The sequence below is a fragment of the Taudactylus pleione genome, unplaced genomic scaffold (genome assembly GCF_031769625.1).
Source record: "Taudactylus pleione unplaced genomic scaffold, aTauple2 ptg000855l, whole genome shotgun sequence".
NCBI classification, from domain to species: domain Eukaryota; kingdom Metazoa; phylum Chordata; class Amphibia; order Anura; family Myobatrachidae; genus Taudactylus; species Taudactylus pleione.
In genome coordinates this window covers 790,810-818,291 of record NW_028285257.1, presented here as the reverse complement: position 1 = coordinate 818,291, position 27,482 = coordinate 790,810, and the positions used below count along the sequence as shown (strand labels likewise).

Genomic DNA, 27,482 nt, shown 5'->3' with positions numbered 1-27,482 from the left:
CACGCACTACCACAAGTCCCATACTACCCACAAACTCCATACCCCCCACAAAATCCTTTCCCTCAATATCCTTACCCATACCCACCACCTTTCCCTCTTGCTCAAATCCCACAACAATATTTTCATCCACCCCACTCAAAAACATGTTTTAACTGCAACCAAGTGGGACACATAAGTATGTACTGCAAAGTAAAGAACACCACACATGAACACAGGTTTCCCATGGGTTCATAGGCAACCCCAGTATCTTCTCCCAGGCCTTATATGACTGTTTACAATCTTTTCAATCTGCCAATGGATCTGTTCTAATGTAAAATGTGGATGATTTATTGTTGTATTTAGGTCATGTTTAAATGATATTAAACTGTTGTGCTTTATCTCCCACCCACAAGACACAAGGTTGCTAAGGATAAATGGCAGCCATGCCAGGCTAAGGTCAAATACTCAGAATACTGTCCAACCCAGGGGTCCAGGCATTATTTAGAGCAGTAGCTATTAATAACAAGATTTAATTGCAGGAACCTGTATGCAGATACTATATCCCTACAATTATTAAAAGTGATAGGGGGACTCATTTTACAGGTGACGTTTCCCAGAACACGTGTAAGGTGATGGTAATAACACCAAGATCATTCCAGATTGTCATTTCTTTTATCTGTCCCCCCTTTGAGATACTGTTTAAACAGGCAGCCTCATGTGAAAAAAAAATGATAATGATAATGAGGTTATTGTACAGGGTCTGACTAAGATGACACAGTACAGATTCCAGTGCATGCACAGGGAAGTATATAGGCAGTATGGGGCATTCCTGGACAGAGATCGGGAGGTAACAGAGGGGTGCCAAATCCGGCGCACGCAGAGGTAGCATGCTATGCAAGTGTTGCAGGTGAAAGCGGCTATACTCAGACATACAGCTGCTTAAATGGGAGGCCGTACACCAATGGAAAAATTACCCTGACAAAGGGCTGGTGCAAGTTTCAAGGTGAGACCGATGATGTGTCTAAAGATGCACCAGCCGATAATGCAGCATTGTACTGCGAGTGGGCGTCTCAGTCCTTACGTCTGCATCAGTGTCCACCTCTGAATCAGGCCATAATCTTATCATCACTGAAATAAAGTGCTAGTTTTTCTGGCACTAATTAAGAAATTATTAGCACATAAGCCCTTGGAGTAATTCAAAATTAACTCCTTGTGTTAAGTGACACTTTCAAACTGGTGGTGAAATGACGAGTGACAGACAAATGTTGTCAATGGTCCTAGTCATTACTCACATTGGGGCATATCCAATTGCAACTGTCATTTTGAAAAACACAGCAGCGATGGGTTTTACCTGCAGCCATAAGGTTTTCCCTATCCAATAGGGTGCGTGATTTTTATCAAATTCTATTTGAACACCTCCAAACCAAATCTTATTTCTAAAATCTTTATTTTTAGGAAATATTGTCAGGACGTGCCTCTAAGACACTCCCCCATGACTAATTGTGGAAAGTTTCCAATTAGCTTAATTAGTCCAACAATTCCATGTAATTACTGTTTGTCAAAACTAAAAATGTCTTCCAATAAATTACCCAAAAATCATCATTATATATATATATATATATATATATATATATATATATACATACATATATACAATCGAATCCTGCACTCACATCAAGAATAATTCATCGGTGGGTTGCTATCCAAGATCAAATTTTAAACTGATCCAATTAATATCCACACAATATCCAGTCTCCAAGAAGTCATTCAATATGTAATCCAAAAATGACACAATTTATTCAGCATAATTTGTCCAAACGATTGCCATATAAATAATTTGTCGACGTTTCGGTTCGAATATGAACCTTTTTCAAGACCGGCAACAAATTGCAAAAATGCACCATGTGTGCATATTTCATATTACATCTAAAAATGAAACAACAAAGATATAATCAATATAAATTGAAAACTCAAATTACCAATAGAAAAATAGAAAATACAAGACACAGTGACACAGTCTATCAGGCTCCATACAAAATCTGCACAAAAGATCAACCACATTAACACATACACGACTGGACAAGAAGATTATGTGTATATATATATGTACACATATTAGCATTCCAAAAGAAAAAGCTAGGAGTATCACAGAACTCCAAATGCTGCAACCCAAAACCCAATCAGGGCTATGTTACACAATTGTCCCAGCGAGTGTGCATCATGGATACCTATACAGTTGAATATCAATGAAGTGTGCACAATCACATAAAGAAATATATCACAAACATAAGTGCTAACGATGACATTGCCACACAATCATTGATAGCCTAGAAATATTAAATAGTCAACCTTAGATACAACATCCAACTAAACAGCGAGCATATGACAAAAAGACGTGCGCTTACCAGGTTCAAATGAACACCACACTCCGCTATCTCCACTCACGGGCAATGTGGGACTCCGGTACACTAACACACACACACACGTGTGTGTCCCCAACTGCTTGCAATCCCCCAGGTTGCTCAACTATGCATCCCGGCAGAAGTGGTCACAGACCAACCCCTGGTCACATGTTCCCTGTCAGGCCTGAAGTTCCCTACGCTAGAGTCTGTCACCATCAGTCTGGGTGCGTTCCATAGGTTGCCATGTATACATGGTAAACGATCGGGGCATAGCGCACTCTATACTGACTAAAGTAACTCAAAGTTAATCTGCATATCTACTCACAGGGAGGGACACGGTTAACCATTCATTCTTTGGATAAAAACGAACATTTAATAGACTTAATCGCTATAGTACATTAATGTAGAGGAAGACAGATTATTGGAGCCTGAATAGACACAGTGTTAGATTCCATCCATGCTGTCAATACCAAGAAGAAGAGATAAATGGAAACTCTACACATACGTCTACAATGGAAAAATATTAAAGCCTGAGTAAACACATTGGTATATTCCATCCTATAGTAACAATATCACAAAAACAGAGAGAAAAAAATATAAACACCACACACATCTCCTATGTGCAAAAAGAAAAAATAAAAAAAAAATGAAAAAAAATACAAGATCAACAATAAGAAAATCAACAATAAAAAAATATATAAAAATATATACAAAAATTAAAAATACACACTAATAGAACTTAAACAATAAACAGATACAAATAAATTAAATATATACATGTGGGTACATGCATGCCTTGATGTACACATGCATCCTCACATGTACAAATAAATATTTAAACATAAATCAAGTATAGATGTGCACAGATGTAACCGTGGTAGTAAGATAATATATTAATTCAACGTAAAAGTATATTTTAAACCAATGCAATCTACCACTGTATCAAGACAAAAGTCCAAGGGAGGACTGAAACGTCGACTACTTATGATGGCTTTCTGATAATAAAATCCTTTTTCTACAACTACAAGTCTGGTGAGTGCGCTCAATATGTTTCTATGCTTTTGGAGCTACTATGCCCGTTCGAGTCTGCGACCCCAGCAATGGTGATACAAAAGTGGACCTTTTTGCTTATATATATATATATATATATATATATATATATATATATATACACACACACAAGAAATAACTGTCACTCCCAGCCCAAATACTCAGAGCAAAAACAGTACAGTAAAGCACTGTTTTTTCTCTGAGTATTTGGACTGGGAATGCCACTTATCTCTTATATATATGTGGAGGGGTACCACACCCCAAGGTGAGCACCCCAGCAAGCATTTGGAAGGCACTGCAACAAAGTGAGTGGCGGTATTTTTATGTTTTATATAAATTTGTGTTTTCATTTGAATCTAACCTAAAATGTTTTTTTAGATTTTTTTTACATATTAATTTTTTTATTGACCTAAAATTACCCCGAAATCACTTTTTTTTATAATTTTTATTTGTTTTATGCGTACAAAATTAAACAAGAAAATGTTTGACAAGAAAAAGTTTGTTTTTTATATTTTTTTTTGTTTTTGGGGGTGACAGACTGATTTTTTCTAATTTTTGCATGGGTATATTTTCATAAAAATATTTGCACCCGATTTTTTAAAATTGAATACCGCAGGAATTGGGAGTGCACATACCCTAGGTGAAAAAATGGGCACGACATTAGATTTTTCTGTCTCAAAAATTGCACTCTCAAATTGATATTACCAATTCAGTGATCAAGTATGAAAATTTTAAGGCACTTACAAACCTGACAACATTCCAGGGCTGTAGCTGTGTTACAATGTTGGAGTAGCTATCTCCACTCTTCTGAAATCAGCATTTCTTTGCCATTTTTAATTTAAAATCCCCATCCACCTCTGATTACTCACTGTAGTGATCTGTACCTTCCATTTCTTCACATAAACTTTTACAGAAAAAAGTGGAGAAGGGTGGCTTCTGGAGAGTGAATACTGAAGACTCAGGAAACATCTCCAGTGAGGGAACTCAACCTTCTCCATCTAATGAGATTGAAATTATATTTGCACTGCCCTGTATATACTATTCATTGATCTGGAAAGCTATCTCAGCAGGGTAGGAGTGGAGGAAGAGTAGAACTATAGATCACAGTACACAATGGGATCAGAGATCTTGGGCCAGAGTGCATGGGAAAGTTGGAATTGGAAAAGTAAAATAAAATATAAAGCCTCTCTCTTAGGAGAGGCAGGAAATTCAGCATGAAAGTTCACACAGCAGTGGTTCAAGTAAAGATTGAACTTAAATTAAGTGTCATTACCAGAATTAAGATATTAGATGGAGGCAAGTGAGATTAGAGTGGTGATGGGACAGTTGACAGTTGGTGAATGATTATTGGACGTATCGGGGGTTGGCTAGTGAAACCCATGCTCTCGCAAGCACTTTGTGGGCCTCTTTTGGTCAGGGACTGTTTGTGGGCATCTCTGTACAAATCCCAGGCACATCTGCATGGTGGATTGGTGGTCCATAAGTACAATTAGTTCTCCATCTTTGGTATTAATATAGTTGTCATAACCCCTATTCCAGTTATTGTGATACATCACTGAAATGGTTTCCCAGTGCATATACAGTCAGGTGCATAAATATTGGGACATTGACAGAATTTTCATATTTTGGCCTCTATTCACCACCACAATGGCTTTGAAATGAAACAAACAAGATGTGCTTTAACTGCAGACTTTCAGATTTAATTTGAGGGTAATTACATCCAAATCAGGTGAACGGTGTAGGAATGACAACGATTTCTATATGTGCCTCCCACTTTTTAAGGGGCCAAAAGTAATGGGACTATCAACTCAAAAGCTATTTCATGGACAGGTGTGGGCTATTCCCTCGTTATTTCATTATCAATTAAGCAGGTAAAAGGTCTGGAGTTGATTCTAGGTGTGACATTTGCATTTGGAATCAGTTGCGGTCGACTCTCAATATGAGATCCAAAGAGCTGTCACCATCAGTGAAGCAAGCCATCATTAGGCTGAAAAATCAAAACAAACCCATCAGAGAGATAGCAAAAACATTAGGTGTGGCCAAATCAACTGTTTGGAACATTCTTAAAAAGAAAGAACGCACCGGGAAATAATTCTTCTGTCATCCACCACAGTTGTTTTCCGTGGTCTTCCGGGTCTTTTGGTGTTGCTGAGCTCTCCGGTGCTAAGGGGTATGCAGGTGCACAACCTATATGCATGCCAACAGTTAAAGACACATATGTACACAGTTACACAAAAAGTTTCACAAACACACACACATATATATATATATATTTTTTTTTTACACCGACACTATTGTACAGACACATATATACAGCTGCACAGACATATCTGCACACACACACACATTTATATATATCAGCCATAACCTTACAGGTGAATAACATTAATTATCTTGTTACAATGGCACCTGTCAATGGGTGGAGTATATTATGCAACAAGTGAGCCATCAGTTCTTGAAGTTGATGGGGTTTATTTACAAAGTGTCTGGTTGTAAATCCGGGTGTTTCTGATCATATTTATGACTATGCCCAATATTTAAAAGGACAATGCTTTTACTAGCCGTGTCTTGCTAGGAAAAGCATCACCCTTTTACATATCGGGCATAAAAATGATCAGAATAGACCCCGAACTTTGAAGTAGGAGAAATGGACAAGCGTTAGAATCTGAGTAACTTTGACAAGCGTCAAATTGTGATGTTTAGACGACTAGGTCAGAGCATTTCTAAAACGGCAGCTCTTCCAGTATGCAGTGCTTAGAACTTACCAGAAGTGGTCGAAGGAAGGACAGACAGTAAACCAGCAACATGGTCATATGCGCCAAGGCTTATTAATGTGCATGTGGGATGAAGGCTAGCCTGTCTGGTCCTATCACACAGAAAAGCTACTGTAGCACAAATTGAGCAGGGGACCAGAATCAGAAGTTGTGCTGGCTTTTTCACAGAACACATGAAATTGCCATTGAGGCCAAAAGCAAGGAAGAAATGAGGAGATAGTGTCGGTCCCAGCTAATAAGACCTGTGGCAGTCGTAGGCATCATCGAAAAAAGGAGTCTGTTTCAGAGAAATCCCTCATTTGCTTGATAGGCGGCCTCAACAGTGGCCTCCTTAGGTGACGACACCTGTGGTAGCTCTCTACAGCTGCCTAGTGGTAGCGCCGCTGCTGCATCCAAGGATGCTAACAGCATCCATCTCTGAATCAGGACCAGAGTACACCCCTGCAACATGCACGCAAAACTCCCATACAGGGGCCTGTGTGCAGCTGTATGGGCCCTCTCCTCTTCAGCAGAGCAGTAGACTGTGGCTTTGTGCCTGAGTCTACTGCACATGCGCAGGTCTCCGGGAACATGGCGTCCGTGACTTATGTCTGGGGACATCTTTACTGAATATGTGCAAATCACTGGGAAAATGTCCACAGCGTCATTTTCCTGGTGATTAAATTCTATAGAACTGGTCAACGTGGTACTCCTCTGGAGAGGTAAATATAATTTTTATATGAGTGCAAGATGTTCAGTGTGGGCCCCCCTGCACCCAGGGGCCTGTGTGCTGCGCACACCCTGCATCCATTATAAATACGCCAATGCTCCCATAACATGCCTATCAGATGGAAGATCTTTGTGCATCTGCATAGCCACCTCCCAGTCACTGCCCAGGAACACCCAGCATATTGCAGAGTCTATGCATCTCAATTTATCCTCCATCTCTGTGCACACTGCACAGAGGGCCTGATTCAGACCCGCTCACGAGCGCAGGACGCTCGCAAGCGGGTCGATTGTGCCCTACTGCGCATGCGCGCGACGGAGGGAGCTCCATCGTGTGCATGCGCGAGACCCGTCGAGAGATGGGCTTCCCATGGGAACGCCTACCGTCATTAGTGATGTCAGTGGGAGTGATTTTGGCTCTGATAGAACCAAAATCACCCCAGGGCTTGCGGCAGCGAGACCCTACCGCAGGGTCTCCATCGCAAGCCCGATGGTCGCGATGGTCAAGACCATCGCGACCATCATCATGGACGCTCGCATATGCTGTGGGTGGTCACCCACAGCTACGCGAGCGGCCAGGAGGCCGCTCCAAGTTGAGGGAGGAGGGCCCTGATTGAGAGCGAGCGCTCTGGTCAGAGCATTCAGCTCTGAATCAGGCCCAGAGACCAAGTGACGCATACGCGGTGCAACTTTAGAGATTTAGACGGATGCACAGTCGCAAAAAAACATCAGCATTGTACCCAACTCAGCCCCTACATGTGGTTATATAGCATCAAAAATATATCACTAAAAGCAGTAGACAGTCAATTACTTCTAGCCAGTCACTAGGAATTCCCTTCCCTGTATTAAACCTTTGGCATTATACAATGACACAAGGCTAATAACAACATAACTGTATAAATCACTCTGAAATGTCCTTATTTATCAACAAATGTAATCATGCAGTATTATATTATATTGTATTTGTACAAGCCTTGGTAACATCTGTCTTTGTCCCATTACCCATATTTGCCTACTTTTGAAAAGTGGTTTCAGGGAGATTACACACTATAGTAAAAAGTGCGGCGCTAGATGTCTGACACCACCCAAAAGGCGTGTCTAGATCCACCTATGGGCATATCTGTTGCCAATTGGGTGTGTTCTGGACCAAATTAAATTACAATTACTTTAAGTAAATACTTGGCATGTGATACCAAAATATTCTGTATTGCTGACATGGAGGCAAATTATGTCAGTACATTCCCATAGACACGGGCATAAGAGGGCCTTGCAAAAGGAAATGTGGACAAAATAAGAATCTGCTCCCCCACAACGATTCTAATTAAAATTCTTCAATAGATGACCACACAAATATAATAACACATCTTACTATATGCTGACACCCTAGCCCCCCCACTGACATTAATATGTCTCTTCTCTGCCACACTGACATTACTAGATCTCCCCCTACCACATTAACATTACCAGATCCCCCACACACACATAAACATTCACATTAATAGATTCCACCACCCACAAACACGCACACACACACACATTCCCCTCACCTCACCTCTCCTGCAGCACTGACACTGACCACAACAGATATAAAGGAGATTTTTTTGGCTCAGCCTCTGAATTGTGAAACACTCACACACAACTCCTCGGGCTCAGACAGCTCAGCATCAGCTCCTCCTCCATGTGTCCTCCTCGGGCTCAGACAGCTCAGCATCAGCTCCTCCTCCATGTGTTTTCCTCGGGCTCAGACAGCTCAGCATCAGCTCCTCCTCCATGTGTTCTCCTCGGGCTCAGACAGCTCAGCATCAGCTCCTCCTCCATGTGTCCTCCTCGGGCTCAGACAGCTCAGCATCAGCTCCTCCTCCATGTGTTCTCCTCGGGCTCAGACAGCTCAGTATCAGCTCCTCCTCCATGTGTCCTCCTCGGGCTCAGACAGCTCAGCATCAGCTCCTCCTCCATGTGTCCTCCTCGGGCTCAGACAGCTCAGCATCAGCTCCTCCTCCATGTGTACTCCTCGGGCTCAGACAGCTCAGCATCAGCTCCTCCTCCATGTGTCCTCCTCGGGCTCAGACAGCTCAGCATCAGCTCCTTCTCCATGTGTCCTCCTCGGGAATGGCTGGGCAGAGAATGCTGGGAGCATCAGTCTCTCCAAGCAGTCTGTGTGAACTTTGGCTGGTTAGTCAGCTGCTCTGTGCAGGGGTGGACCCAGGAGGGATCTCTCTGTAATAAACGGACTCCCTGACCCTGCATCTACATCTGGACTCGCGCATGCGCAGTCCGGACTTTCTGCTGCGCTGTGAGGAAAGCGGGGGATTACATCTAGTTTGCGGGGTAGCGGGAGCTCCCACCTCAATTCGGGAAGCTCCCGCGGAATTTGGGAGGGTAGGCAAGCATTCTATTACCTGATATATGTTTGTTTCTCTTTCAGCTCTCCTCAGTCTGTGGATGGATTTGACCAGTGGGATGATTAATATTCAGCTGATCCCTCAGTATCCAGTGATCCAGGAATCTGTCACCCTGAGTGTTACTGAGATCACTGGGAGTATTGTGTCTGTCACTTGGTATAAAGGACTAAACACCAGTGCTGGGGATCAAATCCTCACATATATTCCTGGTGTTACTCCCTCACTAATTCCTGGGCCTCAGTACTTCCCTCGGGCCAGGCCTTTACCTAATGGCTCATTACTGATCTCAGATCTCCATATAACAGACAGCGGTGATTACACAGTGCAGATACAGACAGAGAAACCACAAGAACAAGCCTCTGTGACCCTGACTGTCTATGGTGAGTAACGTGTAGTCACTGTGCCAGGCAGATGTGTGATGAATAATCAGAGCCGTAACTAGACTTTTTGGTGCCCTGTGCCAGAAAGAGCATTGGTGCCCCCCTCATTTTTCAAAGGGACATAATGCACCCAAAAAAGGGCCATGGCTTCATGGGGAAGGGCAAGGGAAGAGATAGGAAAGGCCAGGAGATGCTGGGGATGAAATAAGAGGAAGCTACAAGCAAGAATGATAATAAACAGAAATTTGACAGGCCCAAACAGCGCCCCTTGACCTGTGGTGCCCTGTGCGATGGCACCGGCCACACTACCCTAGCTACGGCCCTGTGAATAATGATTGGTACCTTCTATGTGTGCGACTGCTGGGTACAGTGGTAGCTCCAGCTCTGGATATGTTTATATTACATCAGCCCTTACTACTAGGCTGGAAATCATAGAGTGGGACAAGCAGGCCCAGATTAACAATTCGGCAGATGGGGCTACAGCCCCAGGCTTCCACATAAAACTAGGCCAATCATAATGACAGCATGATGATCAGTCACCCAGCTGGCCACATGGTCATCCATAAATCAGAAGTAATAAAATTGTGTTTGTATTTTCCTCACAAAAATTATGCAATTTTTCTGCTTACATGTATTTAGGGAGAAATTGGGGCTGATAGTGAAGGAATGTACACTCCTACATGTTACTGGCCACACCCACAAAGCACTGGCCACACCTCCTCCACTTTATGGGGTCTATTTATTAAGCTTTGGAGAGAGATAAAGTGGATGGAGATAAAGTACCAGCCAATCAGCTCCTAACTGCCATTTTTCAAACACAGCCTGTGACATGGCAATTAGGAGCTGATTGCCTGGTACTTTATCTCCATCCAAGGCTTAGTAAATAGACCCCCTAAGACTCAACTGCCACTCTTTGACCATCTGAAAGGTTGGGATGCAATCTTGGTCTGACAATGATGGGTCTTTCTCCTCATTGGTGAGAGACACTCTCGGCCTCATACAAAATTTTACTTACATCTGTTCTGTTAGTGTAAAATATGCTTTCTGTATTGTAAATGCACTCCAAAATATACATACATATACAACTATATCACCTCTAAAGTCCGTATGACTGGAGAGGTGAAACAGGTTCAGGGGTAAATGCAGAAATATGACAGTGGGGATATTTATATTTATATATATATATATATATATATATATAAACACACAAAGAAATGCCCTTAACCTGCGCTCAGCTTTATTAGTATATAATAAATGGATACAAAACTTCTAAAACAATCCCCCTGTTAGTAGGGGCTAGAACACAATATTTTATAGAGTAGTATAGAAGATGTGCCCCAAAGAAAACAAATAACGAATTGTTCACTTCAATTAAATATATAAAAAAAGTCCAATATAAAATAAGCTCGTAATCCAATTTGCAGTATTATAAATTCTTAGAAGAGATGGATCCTACGGCCGACTTGTGCACTTTATGTATACTAAAAACTTCAGTGTGGCTTTTCTCCCATACAATTGGATTTTCTTAATATGAAGAAAAACTCCTTATCTTCTTAAGGAGATAAATATCTAAAAATAAACCCTTGCACCAAGAATACACCCAAAGAAGGCCCAAAGGCCACCATTAATATAAAAATATTTATTATACATAAAATCTTTTTCAATCAACAGTATACAGCCAGATAGAATTCAGAGTTGTATTGATATAAAATAATATCACACCTCAATATGTATAACGCCCTTATATAGGGTAGATAGCACACACCCTTATATATACATAAATATATATATGGAGATGGAAAATTGCAGCACCAAAAGAGGTAGAAACTCTTACACTGATTTATAAAAAAAAAGGTTTTTTTCCATAATTGTATAATTGTATACACAAATTAATGTATAGAGGCCCTGATTCAGAGCCGGACGCTCTGAAAGAGCACTCGCTCTAAATCAGGGCGTTTTTTTTTGTGTGACCACCCACAGCTATAGCGAGTGGCCAGGATGATGGTCACGATGGTCAAGACCATCGTGACCATCGGGCTTGCGATGAGACCCTTGTGGTAGGGTGTCGTGGCCGCAAGCCCCAGAGAGATTTCGGCTCTAACAGAGCCGGAATCTATCCACTGACATCACTCGTGATGTCAGTGGGGCCGCCCCCAAATGGCAGGCGTTCACATGGGAACGCCTCCGTTTGGGCAGCCACCCCCCCGGTCCGCCCACCAAAGGGGGCGAGCTGTCACTTAACATCGACAGCTCGCCCCCTTTGTTGCGAGACCCGGATTGACGGATTTCCCGTCGCTAGCTGGGTCTCGCGCATGCGGACAACGGAGCCGGCCACCATCGACCCGGTTGCGAGTGCTCAGTGTTTGCGACCGGATCTGAATCAGGCCCAGAGACCAATGGGAAAGAAAACCTGTATAGATGGTGAGCTACCTGTATACAGCACTCCCCAGCAATATAGGTGTCGGCTCAATCAGAAGTGCAACACTGGAGATCTGTTGCTGACGGAAACATACAATAATTAAATCTGCATTTGAGCACCCAATGTCTTGTATATCTTATGTGTATACAAAAAGGAATATTCAATTCCATGTAATAAGGTAATTATTTCAAAGTGCAATATGTGCTAATGTGCAAAAAATTTGATAAAACTCTAATAATCTTTGGTATTTTGTGTATTCGAAAATTATAGTACATTCATACCATAGAGTGCATCATGCAAAAAAAGTAGTACATAATAGACTTTTCTTAATGCTTTTAAAGTGCACCATGTTTATGTATACATCAGTAAATGCAACAATATACCCTTAAACAATGATCTAAAACAATATCTAAACAATAAACAATATCTAAAACTGATAAAAATAATTGTTTATATCAGTGCATTGTGCAAAAAAGGTGCATACTAGAATTCCACAGCACCTATCATTTTGTGCAGCAATACTATCACCTATTAATATATATAAATATGCAAAAAATGGATACACAATTACTTTGAGCTAAAAGAGCAATTTAATAAGACAATATCTAGACATAAGAGGTGGAGTAGACAATAAGTCAACATGCATTGCACATTTTTTTTAACCACTTGCCTGGCACGGTCGTATCAGATACGACCATACCAGACTGGGCTTTCCCTGACTTGGTCATATCTGATCTGATACAACCAGTCAGAAATGCCCTGTGGGTGGGTGGCTGTTGGAGGAGAATGTTCCTGCAGCCACCAGCCCCAGAGGGACCTCCACGGTCCCTCTGCAACTACATTTTCTAATCGTTTCTGCTGATCACTGCTGGGCACAGTGATCAGCCAGCCCGGCGCCTGCCCCCCTCTATGCACACACCCGGTGCTGCTCCTGGCAGATGCCGGGTTAGTGAACTAAATGGAGCCTCTGCTCCTATGTAAGCCCCGTGCAGCCTCTGCCTGCTCCCTCCCAGCCACTCGCTCCCCTCTTCACTGATCAGCTCGGCGCTGCTCCTTGCAGATGCCGGGCGGTTGCTATGAAAGGAGCCTGTGCTCCTGTGGTAATGAATATATAGCCGCTGGCCCCCTGATTAGACCTGGCGCTGCTCCACGCAGACGCCGGGTTATAAGACTGAATGGAGCCTGTGCTCCTGTGTAACCCCAGCGTGGCTACTCGCAGATGCTGGGGTAATGAACACATACACAGCTGCTGCCCCCCCCTGGTTTAGACCTGGCGCTGCTCCTCACAGATGCCAGGTTATTAGAATGAATGAAGCCTGTGCTCCTGTGTAACCATGATGCTGCACTGCCGGGGAAATTCAGTGACTGGAAACTCTGGGCCTGATTCAGACCCGCTCGCGAGTGCTGAGTGCTCACAAGCGGGTCAATGTTGGCCCAGTGCGCAGGCGCACGAGGGAGCCGGGTCAGTCGTGCGCATGCGCGAGACCCAGATAGCGATGGCCAAGCCATCGCTCTGGGTCTCGCTACAAAGGGGGCGTGCTGTCGATGGTGAGAGACAGCACGCCCCCTTTGGTGGGCGTGGCTGCCCAGACGGAGGCGTTCCCATGGGAACACCTACCATCTGGGGCCGGCCTCACTGACATCACAAGTGATGTCAGTGGGAGTGCTCTCGGTTCTGATAGAGCCAAAAGCACTCCAGGGCTTATGGCAACGAGACCCTACCACAAGGGTCTCATCGCAAGCCCAATGGTCGCAATGGTCTTGACCATCGCGACCATCTTTTTGGCCACTCGCATAAGCTGTGGGTGGTCACCCACAGCTATGCGAGCAGCCAGGAGGCCACTCTAAAAAAGAGAAGGACGGCCATTGGCAGGTTACAGTGATTTGGAACTCATACTTTATCCCCGATCCATCCCTTCTGCCCTGCTTACAGAATATTTGGTGCTCTTGAAGTGTGCTGCTCATTCCTGACCGACACAGATCATATGCTGGCCCCTGAAGTGTGTACTGCTCATCCTTGACCCACACAGATCATACTGTATGATGGCCCCTGAAGTATGCCCAATTCATACCTACACACACTTCTCCTCCTTCTTCTCTTCCAAACAACAGGGGTAGGCAATTCTAAGGATTGTTCACTCCTACCTCTCCATCTCTTCCCAGCAAAAGGGGTGGACAAACCTATGAGGATTATTCACCTCATGATATTGGAGACATATTGTTGTGAGTCCTGTGATAGTGTAGCTGAGGAGAGAGAGAGATAGACATCAGTGATTGAGATAAGGATACAATTGTTAGATATTACAGTGACTGACACAATTATAAAAAAGTTATAAAAACTGTGATCATCAAAGTACGGTGAAAACCATTATCCATGTATCATCTACAATAAGAGTGCAGCGATGTCCACCAGTGATACAGATTCTGATTCTGGAAGTGACATGTATTCCAGTGATGAAGAATAACTACTTTTTGATGCCACTCATGAAGAGCAAGATCAAGAGGAGGGGCGCCAATTTTGCGCTCTATACGCGCAAAACTGTGGTCCAGCGCCACCACAATTTCCCTTCATGGGTGAACACCAAGTGACAATAGAAAGTGGAATTCTGGGATATTTCAAATTGTTTTTTGACCTACACTTGGTCGAATTGATTACTGTGGAAACAAATCGGTATGCTGAATGGTGCAACACCACGCCAGTTTTCAAGAAGCAATGATTGGGTCCCAACAAGGGCTGCAGAAATACTGGTATTCTTATCTCTGCTAGTGCTGCAAGGCTTGATACAAAAACCTCTGCTGGAGTGGTACTGGTCTAAAAGAAATGCCCTGGCGACACCATTTTTTGCATCAATAATGTCCCACAGATGGTTTATCTTACTGAAAAAATTCCTACATTTTGTAGATAATCAGGCTGAAGAAAAAGCCCATCCCAACCCCAAACACCAGAAAATATGGCTTGTTTAGTCCTACTTGTCCAAGAGGTTTTCTGAACTACTGACCCCAGAACGAGACTGTCAGGACTTTAACTATTTCAGTACATAAAGACAAACTACACTTGCCGAAAGTTCCACTGTGGTCGTTGGAGGATCTATCCTTGTTACTGGCATTCATCACATCCAGTGCACAGAGTGTTAAAGTGATCATCTGTTTCTTAGGTGTGGTCAGGTTGTTGGATTCCTTGATTGCTTATTATTCCAAACCTGATTCTATTTGGGTCACATGTTCTGAACTTCCTATGGATCACAGACCTCTAGTATAAACCCCTGTTACTAACTATGCCTCATATGCCTCAACTATGTCTGTGCAACGTTACTTTCAGGTCTTCATTGGACTCTGCCAGATCCCCGCTGTGCCTGGTGTATGCTGTGGACCTCGCTACATTCCTGCTTGTGTTCCGGTTCAAGTTCTGATACATGTTATCAGCTGCACTACAGAGCTCAGCATTGCCATTGTTTTTCCGTTGTTATCCTGCTCTATTACTGCTATTCCATTCTACGCTACACTATTTGGTTTACTTGTTATTATTGACTCATACAGACACTGGGGTTACTTCTTCTACAGTTGTCAACTGCACTGTTACAGTCTATCCTACCAGGACTGCATTATGCCTCAGGGCTCAACCCCACTCCGGACCTTCATTATGCCGCAGGGCTCAACCCTGCTCCGGACCTTCATCCTACCGCAGGGCTCAACCCTGCTCCAGGCTTTCATCACATCGCAGGACTCAACCATGTTCCGGACCCTCATCACATCTCAGGGCTCAACCCTGTTCCGGACCCTCATCACATCTCAGGGCTCAACCTAGTTCCGGACCCTCATCACGTCTCAGGGCTCAACCGCATTCCGGACCCTCATCACGTCTCAGGGCTCAACCCTGTTCCGGATCCTCATTACGTCTCAGGGCTTAACCTCATTCCGGATCTATTTACATCTCAGGGATCAACATTGTTCCGGACCTCCGTCACGCCACAGGGCTCAACCCTGTTATTGACCTCCATTCTATCCTGAGGCCCTAGCCTTGTGTTGAACTCGGGGTTCCACCCCACACCAGTTCAATGTGTACTTTGAACTTTGTTTCTCACAGGGGCATTCCCCTGCACCTGTTAGTGCATGTCATGAACTTTGTGTTATTTAGATTTAATGTGGAACTTTGCCATACAGTTTTTGTTCTTGAATTCTTGTTCTTCTATTTACTTTTATTTCGTGTCAGTGATATTTCATGAAAAAGTCATTCCTAAAACCACCTCAGTTTATATTTCCTAGTAAGCCTGACTCTTCCCAGGAGCCTCAAGTGTCTGTAGCTGTGACAGAGACATCTCCATTGATGAAAGTCTACTGCTGTACAAAGGCAGACTGGGGTGGAAGCAGTATATTCCAAGTTAAATATCCAGATTTGGAATAAAAATGTACATGCTGTGTGAAGCAAAATCAGGATACATTTGGCACCAGCATTATATATACAGGCAAAGGGACTATAGTGGACACATAATACCAAGGTTTACCATTATCTGTGCAAATAGTAATGAGTCTATTGAAACCCTTACTCAATAAGGGATATTGCTTCACAACAGACAATTTTTATACATCCCCTCTATTGGCCGATATATTGCTGACCTATCGGACTGACACCTATGGGACCCTGAGAATGACCTGAAAAGATGCCCCTGAAGCACTGAAGAAGAAAAAACTGCAAAAAGGAGATATTGTAGGCATTCAACGGGGAAAAGTGTGTGTGATGAGGTGGAGAGATAAAAAAAAGATGTCTGTATCTTATCTACAGTCCACAACATAGAACTTGTAGAAACTGAAAAATCCTACACAACCAAAATCAAACCACAGGCTGTTATTGATTATAATTTGACAATGGGTGGGGTAGACCGTGCAGACCAGCACATTACTAATTATCCCATAAGCCGTAAAAGGGGTAAGACATTTTATATCAAAATATTTACCCACCTATTAGACCAAGCAATTTGGAATGCTTACATCCTGTTTAAAAAAAATGGAGGTGGTAAAACCCACCTACAATTTAGACTGGAGCTAATAGAGAATCACCACACAGCAGAGACCTGCACAACAAAACGTGGCCGGCCACCACCTAGCCCAAACCGCTTACAGCTAACAGAGAGGCACTTCCCAGAGTATGTCCCTACTACAGAAAAAGACAATGCAGCCAGAAAATGTGCTGTTTGCTGCTCTAAGAGAGATGAAAGTGGCAAAAAAAATATGCAAAGTGACACGATTCTACTGCATAGAGTGCGACGTTGGACTTTGTGCTGTGCCTTGTTTCAAAGACTTTCATACTGAAAAAAATGTCTAAATGTTCCATTACACTGAAAATTACTGTTAAATGAGTTTTATATAAGTCTTAAATAGTTTAAAAGTGTTTAAAGTTCAAGTTCATGAATTTTAAAAAAATAGCTATTTTATGGTATACTATGTTTCAAAATAGAAAAAAAAACAGAAAAAAAAAAGATTTTCTTTAATAAAATTGTGTTGAATAAGTTTTAACTAGATGTTCTTGACCTAATTCAATCATAAAAAACCCGACAATTTCGGAGCTGTTTTTGGGAAAAGAATTTGCCCGTTAAGTGGTTAAAAAAATAAATTAATTAATAATATACTGTACATAACACATCACATGAAGTATATAAAAATGAGTTATCAGGTAAAACAATGGTAAGTTCATGAAAGGTGAGAGAAGTCTCCAACGCGTTTTATCCGGGTAACAGACTTCTTGAAGAAGGAAGCACAGGTACATACAGAAAATAATCAAATGAACATAAAAGATCCCAGCACTCCGCTTGCTTGTCAGTCCACTGCAGTGGCTTGCAGCAACAATCAGCCATGCTCTCGCAGCATAGCTCTTTGTCCCTGGCACTACAGCCACTTAGGCCTACTAATTGGCTGCTTGCCGGCATCAGTGCAAGGAAGACTAGGTGAATGGGGGGTTTAGACTCCTCCTCTGCTGCTGATTTCATGCTGACTCGGTGACATAGAAAACCCGGAATTCCATATTTCCACTTTGAGCTGTGCAGCCCAGAAAACCCGAAGTTCCAAACTGCTGCTGTAGCTGCAGAATATGCTGGTCTTGTTTTCTTCTCCCTTAGGGGTATATTTACTAAAGTGCGGGTTTTTAGAAGTGGAGATATTGCCCATATCAACCAGTCAGATTCTAGCTATTATCTTCTAGAAGCTGCTAGATAAATGGTAAGTAGAGTCTGATTGGTTGCTATGGGCAACATCTCCAATTCAAAAAACCCGCACTTTAGTATATATTTCCCTGCTGATCCCACCAGAATGTGGGCAACTCAGGTGAGAGACCACCCCTCTCACCACAATGTAATATAAAAAAAATATATATACACTGTATATATATATATATATATATATATATATATTAGGGATGTGCAGGCTCGGATAGGTTCGAGTTTGCATGCCGAGTTCGGATTTTTCCCTCCAAAAAAACGGAACTCAGAACGAGGCAAAACGTCATCTTGCATGCACAAACATCATCATTCCCAGACAAAGTCCAGGAATGATGATGTTTGTCAAAACTTCTCCCCCTTTTCAACCAGACACACCAGGGTTATTGCATAGGGCGCATTAGTAGTTGGCGCAAATTGGGACCACGGCGGTACGCCATCAAGGGTGGTTGTTTGTTAATACTTTTAAGAGCTGGATCAGTGGTGATAATGGACCAATGACGTCTGATGGCCTTATTTGTAGCCTTAGCAGCCAAATCGTAGGTAGCAGGGTATATCATTCTTGACAGGTTAATATTTGACAAACATCTATTTACTACTGTCGGTGAGTACCCTCGTGCGAGGAATCTGTCACGCATCTCCAACAATTGTATTTCAGACACATCCTGAGATGTATTATTTCTTAGAACACGTAGAAATTGTGATATGGGGAGTGACTCCTACAGGTTGCTTATGTGATGGCAAGATGCATGCAGCAATGTATTACGGTCTGTAGATTTGCGATATAGGGTTGAGCTCACACCTGTACCATGACGTGAAATGGTCACGTCAAGGAAATTTATAGTATATTTATCTAAATTAGTGGTGAAGCGTATGGGGCCATCAATTGCATTGAGGGCAGAAACCATGTTGAAAAATTCAACATCGGTACCCCTCCAAATCAAAAACAGATTGTCAATATACCTTTCATAACAAACAATCTTTGGGCCAAAATGGCCCAAAATATATTTCTTTTCATACTGCTGCATGTACAGATTGGCATACGATGGGGCCAGATTCGACCCCATCGCCGTGCCCAACAATTGAATATAATAATCACCACAGTAGAAAAAATTATTAGAACCAAGTACAAGATCACTTAGCTCACATAGGAACTCAATTGGAGGTCCCACATGCGTACCTCAATACCATCCTGGTGTGGTATCACGATATAAAGGGATGATACATCCAAGGTGGCCAACCACATCACATCAGTAAGATAATTCAGTAACAAAATTTTGTCAAGGAAATCAGTTGTATCACGTAAATAACTCTCCTTTGCAACTACACGCGGTTGGAGAAACCCATCAACAAAAATCACTAGGGGCTGAAGCGCAGAGCCCCTAGCAGATATAATTGGACGCCCTGGTGGGTCGACCAATGTCTTGTGTATTTTGGGTAGTAGGTAGATAATCGGGCATATAGGATGTGGAACTGTTAAATAGGCTGCCACACTTTCATCAATCCACCCATTTTGCACTGCCCTACTAACTACCTGATCAACCCTACCTTTGATCTTATACATTGGATTGGTAGCCACCTTGGTCTAAGTATGTGTATCACTCAACTGGCGAAGCATTCCCCGGTCATAGTCGTACCAGTCTTGTTCCACAACGGCCCCACCCTTATCTGCCTGACGTATCACCAGTGACTCATCATGTATCAATCTATGTAATGCTTGTCTCTGTACATAAGTCAAGTTGTCATATCTTTTGGAAACATCAGAGACGGACATATCATGTTCCACTAGTCGTAAAAAAGTCTTGATACTGGTGTTACTTGACTGAGGATCAAACGAGCTGGGATTTTTAAATTTGCTAACGGTGTTCATTTCACTAGAGTTTGAGAAATATTCACGAAGATGTAATTTACGTCCAAATTCATAATGTTCTACAGACCAATTAAATTTATCGTGTTGTACCGTAGGTACAAAAGAAAGACCAAGTGAGAGGACCTCTGTTTCAGCCTGAGTAAGTGATCTACTAGAGAGATTATAAATAGGCTCTAGTTCTTCTGTCGCCCCCTTCCCCATTTTCTTGTATTTACCCCTGAGCCTGCTTGGGTATCGGGGGCCCGTCTGGAACCTAGGCCTTGGCCTCTGCCTAAAAAAACTCCACTAGGAGGACATTGGTTACTTGATTCACTTTCAGAATTTGATTGGGAAGGTGACATATCAAATCAAGCAGGAACCCTATATTTTGGGGTACCACCTGGGCATCTAGAAAAATTATCGCCCCTAAGCCACCGAAAGACTTGGTGGTTAGTATAGTCAGAATTAACAGTAGCTATTTTTTTATGTTTAAACGTAATAAGGTCCCTCTGATAACTGTTAGTCTGTTCTTGCAATTTCACCAACCAACTCTCAGTATTATCAGTGGTCAAGGTATCAAGATGGCTGCTATTAAACAGTCTTATTTCATCTCTGACTTTGGGCAATTCATTCCCCACCTCCTCAATTACATATTCACACACACATGCTTATATATATATATATATATATACAGAGAAATATAGCACACATATATACACATACATACATATTTGCACATACACACACACACACACAAAGGTCACTTGTTGAGCATGCAATTACAACAATGGGTACAGATGCAGAACAAGCAGGTCTTTGTGTAGAGTAGTAAAGAAATGTCTGTGCTGCACTGGCTGTAACACTGAAGAAATATCTTTACACTCTGCCCCGATTACTGGACCACAAATGTATATGGAGAACATACCCACTTCTCCCCCTTTTCAACCAGACACACCAGGGTAAGGGAGAGGAATATTTAAATCTCACTGAGGATCTATATAGAAGGAGTGGGATAGCACTGCAATGGGGGTGGTGATAGGCCTTTTTTTATATATTTTTCTCTCTCTACACACATTAAACACCACCAGTATTTCAATCAACCCCCCTCCCCCCCCCCCCCCCCGCATTACAGTGCTGATTCACTCCTTCTATCTATGACAATTAGAGAGGCTGGACACCTCCAAACACAGCTGCACACAACTCCCTCCCCGTGTGTCCCAAACCCACCCCCATGTTTCACTTTGAGCGCACTGTCACAGAACTTCACTTAGGATCTAGTTGGCATTTATTTTCTTATCCTACTGACTCCTGCTTTTAACACCTACACAGCTCCAGTTCTGCGCTCCTCACTGGTCTGTGCGTGAGGCTGCGATGGTACTCGATGTTATAAATGGTTTTGCGGTCTTGCTAAGGATTACGAATGTGTGTAAGGTAAAGTGGCTGTACTTATCACAGCCATAGGGAGGGTGGTGCGGCTGGTACCTCCGCACAGGGCAGTAGCATCCAAGGTCACCGGCCCGCAACCTGTCCGGCTCCGGAGGTCTGTAGAGAGACCTCCTGCAGTGCTACTTGGCACTCACAGAGCGACGCCGAAGAAGTTACCCGCCCTCCACCCACCCCCAGGTGGAAATAGGTAAGCACTCAGAAGGAGGAGGGGGTGGAGGGGAATACGAGGGGTGGCAGTGCATCACAGGGCACACTGCTGCCCAGATACGGCACTGGTACTTATGTTGTGCTGCGTCGGCATAGCGATCGCAGTGGATTAGCATACTATCGCGTAATCGCTATTGCAATCCGTAATGAAGCAGGCCATTTATCCCTTGCTTTGGAAGGTCCTCTTATAGCAGCATCTGACTCAGACTGCAAAATCCTCTCAGATCTTATACTAAGGGGGAAATATACTAAGATTCATATTGGTGTGTGATCTCTAATCACAGCTCTTCATCTGAACATTTTCCACTGTAAATCACAAATTTACTAAAGAGTGTATTTGGCTGGCATTTGATGGTGATACTCACCATGTTCTGGTATGTGCGACTTCACTTGTATTGACCCATAATCACACATGAATTCACAAATTCCAGTAGCGTGTTTATCAGAAGCAAATATAGATTAGTGAGATCCGTGCATGCTTCTTTGTGTAAAAAAAGCCTTTAAAGTGTTAATTAAAAAAATAATGATGTTGGGTCCCCTCTCCCAAGCATAACAAGTCTAAGGCTCTTTTAAGCCAGCCTTGGTTAAAAAAAAAACAGGGAAAAAAATGTGCAGGGGTCCCCCGTATTTATTGACCCAGCACCGGGCTCTTGGATCTGCCCTCGTCCTAAAAATATGCAGAAAACTTTGAGTAGGGGTCCCGTATTTTTAGAACCAACACCAGGCTCCACTAGTGGGTGGGTAATGCCACAGCCTCCCCTGCATGCCGGTACTTCATAGAACCACAAGTGCACAACATGAGGGGCATTAAGGGCCCGCTGGTACCTGTAGTCTCCATGTAAAAGAAATATAAAAATATTGACAGTATACTGTACACACACTAAATGTTTTATTCTTTTATTATACATGCAGTCACTCATTCACTCACTCGCACTCACACTACATACTGAACTTGTCTCTTGTGTTGGTTCGTCCCCTTGTCCAGTAGCATCCTAGGTGAAGATTAGTCCTCTTAAGTAGCATCCTTAGGTAAGAAAATAACAAACCTAACAGACGGACATAGCAGAGCTATATATGTACATACTATACATACAGTACTGATGCCGAATGTCACACGAGTGTGTTCCTGCACTTGGAGCCCCGCCAGCCAATGAACGGCTGCTGCTGAAGGAAACAGACCTTTGATTGGCTTTGAATTACTATCTCTGAGCCAATCAGCAGGCTGGCCATTGATAGACATAGACAGTCACTCACAGTGGGTTGGGTACGGGATCCCGACGGACAGAATGCCAAAGTTCAGAATACTCACAGTGGCACCCCGATAGTCAGAATGCCAACAGACTTTGATAAGTATTCTAACCCTAACCTTCCCCCTAACCCACCTTTCCCGCAGCCTAACCCTAACCCTCCCCCTCTCGCAGCTTAACCTTAACCCTTCCCTCCCACAGCCTAACCCTAACGATGCCCTAAATGCCTAACTTTAAACCTAACTCTAATCCTAACCCTAACCTTAATACTCACTGTTGGGATGTCATCGGTCAAGATCCTGGAGCCGGGATTCAGACTGCTGTCGTGATTTCAGTGCCGGGATTCTGATCACCAGTATCCTGAACGCCTGGATGCTGACTACATCCCCTCACAGCCATTCAGCTGCTTACCAGTAAGGAAATGGTTATGGTAACTGAAGCACATTCAAGTAACTGACTGTAAGTGCCAGATCATGGCCAGATTTAGGGTATGCTAATAGGCTGCAGTCTCGGGGCACCACCACCAGGAAAAAGGATCATATTTTGTTATTACATTACTCCTCGCCGACACCTGGTGGCATCGAATGAAAAATCTCTCTTTGCAATATCCAGTGGTAACTCAGGGCCAGATTCAGACCCGGACGCTAAGCCGCGAACAAATGCAGCCAAAAGGGTTTGGGTATGCAAATGCCGCGATCACACTGTCTGTTGGAAGGACGCCCTCTATGCCTTAGAGAGCGACGGCAGAGTGAACGCAAGCCAGTATAAAGATGCCCACCTTTCTCTCTTAGCACACGTCATCTACAGGAAGTGTGTGATTAATCGGGGACATTGAGAGCCATCGGAGCTGCACGCAGCGCTTGAGGTAGACCCTACCCCACCGCAAGCACAGTGATCAGTGCTGTCTAAAATACAACCAAGTGACTTGTACAATGCCGCATCTTTGATAATTATGCACAACCCTAAAACACCGTTTAGACGCCCAGACACGCCGGCGTTCGCAGCACCACTCCCCCGTTCACAAGCACCTTCCCCTGTTACCACCCACAAACGGCGCTGTCACTCAAAGTAGCATCCCGTCTGTGTAATAAGAGTGCACAATTCCTGAGCGCAGTGAGTGACTCGCGCATGCGCATATTGACGCATACGCATGCGCGAACATGCAATTATTGGCCATAGCGTGCGTTCACGGCTTAGCGTCCGGGTCTGAATCAGATCCTCAGTCCCACATGAATCCGGTGCTGCTGCCTCACATTGACACTGAATGGTGCTCAGCTCTCTGCTTTTATCCCTGATGAACATCATCATGCAGCAACACAGCAATACTGCCAGAAAGGAGCCGTGTAATAGCACCGCAGTTCATGCAAAAAATAAAGAGGAGAGAGAAAAAGGAAGGAAAAGAGAAATAGAGAACCAGAGCTAAAATAGTTATTGCAAGAGAGAAGGAGTCACTTAATGGCATATGACAGTCGTTACCAAAATGAGTGCTGTGGCACTCTAATGTTGCCATGGGGCACTTGCAGGAGTGCTATGGGTATGATAGGCAAAACCAATATAGGTGGCTGCCAATCATAAAATATGTGTACAAACAGGAACGCAATCCTGTCTACCATCACATAACTGAACCTCAGGATGACATATAAGTACAATTTACTTCATATAATAATATTTGTTGAATTTCTCATAAAAAATTTTGGCCTAGGGATACCGTGAAAACAATGCTGATACTGTACTCTAGGGCACCAAGTTTGGGAACCAATGGCATAAGGTAAGAAAATGGTGGGGTAGAGGAGGCTTAATGATGTGTATGACATTTGTAAAAAGGCCCACATGAACAACTATATAAGGGATGGTGTCAGATAGGACCAGGCATGAATAAATAAAAAAATATAGTATGGGGCAAAGAGAATCAGACCCTCTAAAAATAGAAGGAATGTGCAGAAAGAAACAAGCCCAAATGATAAATATAAAGGGGGGGCAGATATATGTAATGGCACTTCACTAACCATTAATATGTGTATTGGCACTAACAAAGCAGCATACTGCATACTAAGCACATGAGAAGAAATGGTCACTGCACTATTATAAAATCCTTCCAGCCCTCATTCTAACCAGCTGCTCCATTCTCCATTCTCTCTGTCTATCTACTCCATCTGTGTCACCCGTCTGTATGCCCAGAGCCGTAACTAAACTTTTTGGTACCCTGTACCAGAGAGAGCACCCCATTTTTTAAATATGGACATAAGATAGTGCACTTGAAAAAGGGCCATAGCCTCCTGGGGAAGGGCCAGAGAAGAGATAGGAGAGGCCAGGAGATGCTGGGGATAAAAGAAGAGGAAGCTACAAGTGAGAATGATAATAAACAGGAAAATTGACAGGCCCAAACATCACACCCTGCCCTGCGGTGCCCTGTGCCATGGCACTGGTCAGACTACCCTAGCTATGGCCCTTTGTATGCCTCTCCCCATTAGAATGTAAGCTCTTACAAGCAGGGCCCTCTTCCCTTATGTGACTCTCCTTTCCTTACTTATACTATCATCTACTCCAAACTCCCCACAAGGGCACCTAACACTTGGTTGCTGCTGCTGCTTATTTTGAGTGTTATGATCGCTAATGGTGCAATGTGTATAACCATGTCCTTGTCCTGCATTGTTATGTACTGTAAGTCACTGGTTTCTTGTTCGCTCATTTGTTTATGTACTTTGTTAGGTGCTGCAGAACCCTTGTAGTGCCATATAAATAAATGAATAATAATAATAATAATTAAAAATATGTATCTATCAAATTAGCAGTTATGACATGCACATGCTTGCCATAATTATAGTATATAAAAGGTATAAAATCAGCATTTTATATACTCACAGGCAGATCAGTTACCATGAACTAACAAATGTGGTCAATAGATTAGTAAGCCATTAAGTGATGCCATTATGTTGCATATTCAAAGAAAAAGATGTGTAGTGTGGCTAAGTCGCAAGGTCCGTGGCATGATTTGAGCACAGGTGTATGAGGATGAGGACACATCTGTACATAAATCAGGGAAGCAAAAAAAAACCAATACAATAAACAGGGGTAAGGGATGATGGGGAAAAGGGGAACGCAGCACAAGTAAATACAGACAATGTGTTCTCTAAATTATAGAAAATATAATCACATGATGCAATGGCTATGTCTGACAGAGGTGCTCTCAAGGAGTAATAAACTGAGTACAAGGGAAAAAAGAGAAAAGTAACTCCTTTGATTGAGGCACACTGTGTCACATATATTAAAATGTAACTTTTAATTGAATAAATTAAACATTCTTTGTACAAAAAAACACATCATATGGTCATCATGTTTAAACCAAAGAAACTAGAGTGTGATCACACCTAGTATGAGAAATAGGAAGGTATGCAATCATATATCATTTATGTATTTAAGAGATACCATACCCATTCGAATTAGCAGCAAACAAATCAAAGTGTTAGTGCAATCAAGAATGTCCTAGAAATAGCAGCAAAAATTAATACACATATATCTGAAAGATACCATTGATATATAGATTAACAATAAATGAAATGTCAAAGTGCTAAGTGCAAAAATATCCTAAAAATAGCAGCAAAAAAATCCTAAGTGTTGATACACATGAGAATAACAATGAAAGAATATAAGTTTGGTATAAAACAATTCATCCAATCAATATCTTCATTGTGTATATGATCACTAATTATTCCCATGCTATAACTTTGTGGTACCACTATGATTGATGTACAGTGCAAAAATGCAAACCTACACAAGTCAAGTAGATGTTGTAGAAAAAACTTAAACACAACAATGTCATTTAAATTAATATAAATATGAAAAGAATATGAAACAAATTTGTCAAACAGTTATTAAATCAGAATATTCATTGCATGCATGAACAATGACCATTTCTCATATCATGCATCGTTAATACTATAGGTGCATCAATACAAAGTGCAAAAGTGCATACGTGTGTGTATCACAAGGACATGATGAGACAACCCTCTATATTAGTTAAAAATAGTGTAGAAGGCGAAAATAAAAATAAATTTAAATATAAATGTCAATAATTAATACATAAATCATTGCCTATTTCAATGAATGCAGTGATAACACGGACCTGACAGTTTGGTAATTGACAGAAAATCTGAGGCATCCCTCATTATTCAAAAATCATCCCCATGGCAGATCGCAGGAAATTGAAAAGAAAGTATCTGTGCATTTACAGGGAATTGTGGATCTGCTATTGCCAGTCTTACATAAGCATAGGACTGGGAATGAGAGTCCCCGTCCCAAAGCACAGTGAAATATAGAAAGCACTCTCTCTGCTGTCAGTGCAGGCAGTGGGATCCCCCTGTTGCCGCAGTATTGCAGGGTGGGAACAACATAGCTGGCAACTGATGAGAGTCTGGT

At 42.6% G+C, this 27,482-nt stretch overlaps 1 pseudogene; it reads left to right on the top strand.

Moving 5' to 3' along the window:
• The first annotated feature begins 2,225 nt into the window (after positions 1–2,225).
• LOC148474281 (cell adhesion molecule CEACAM5-like) overlaps positions 2,226–27,482 on the top strand; it is a 662,360-nt pseudogene continuing 637,103 nt past the window's right edge.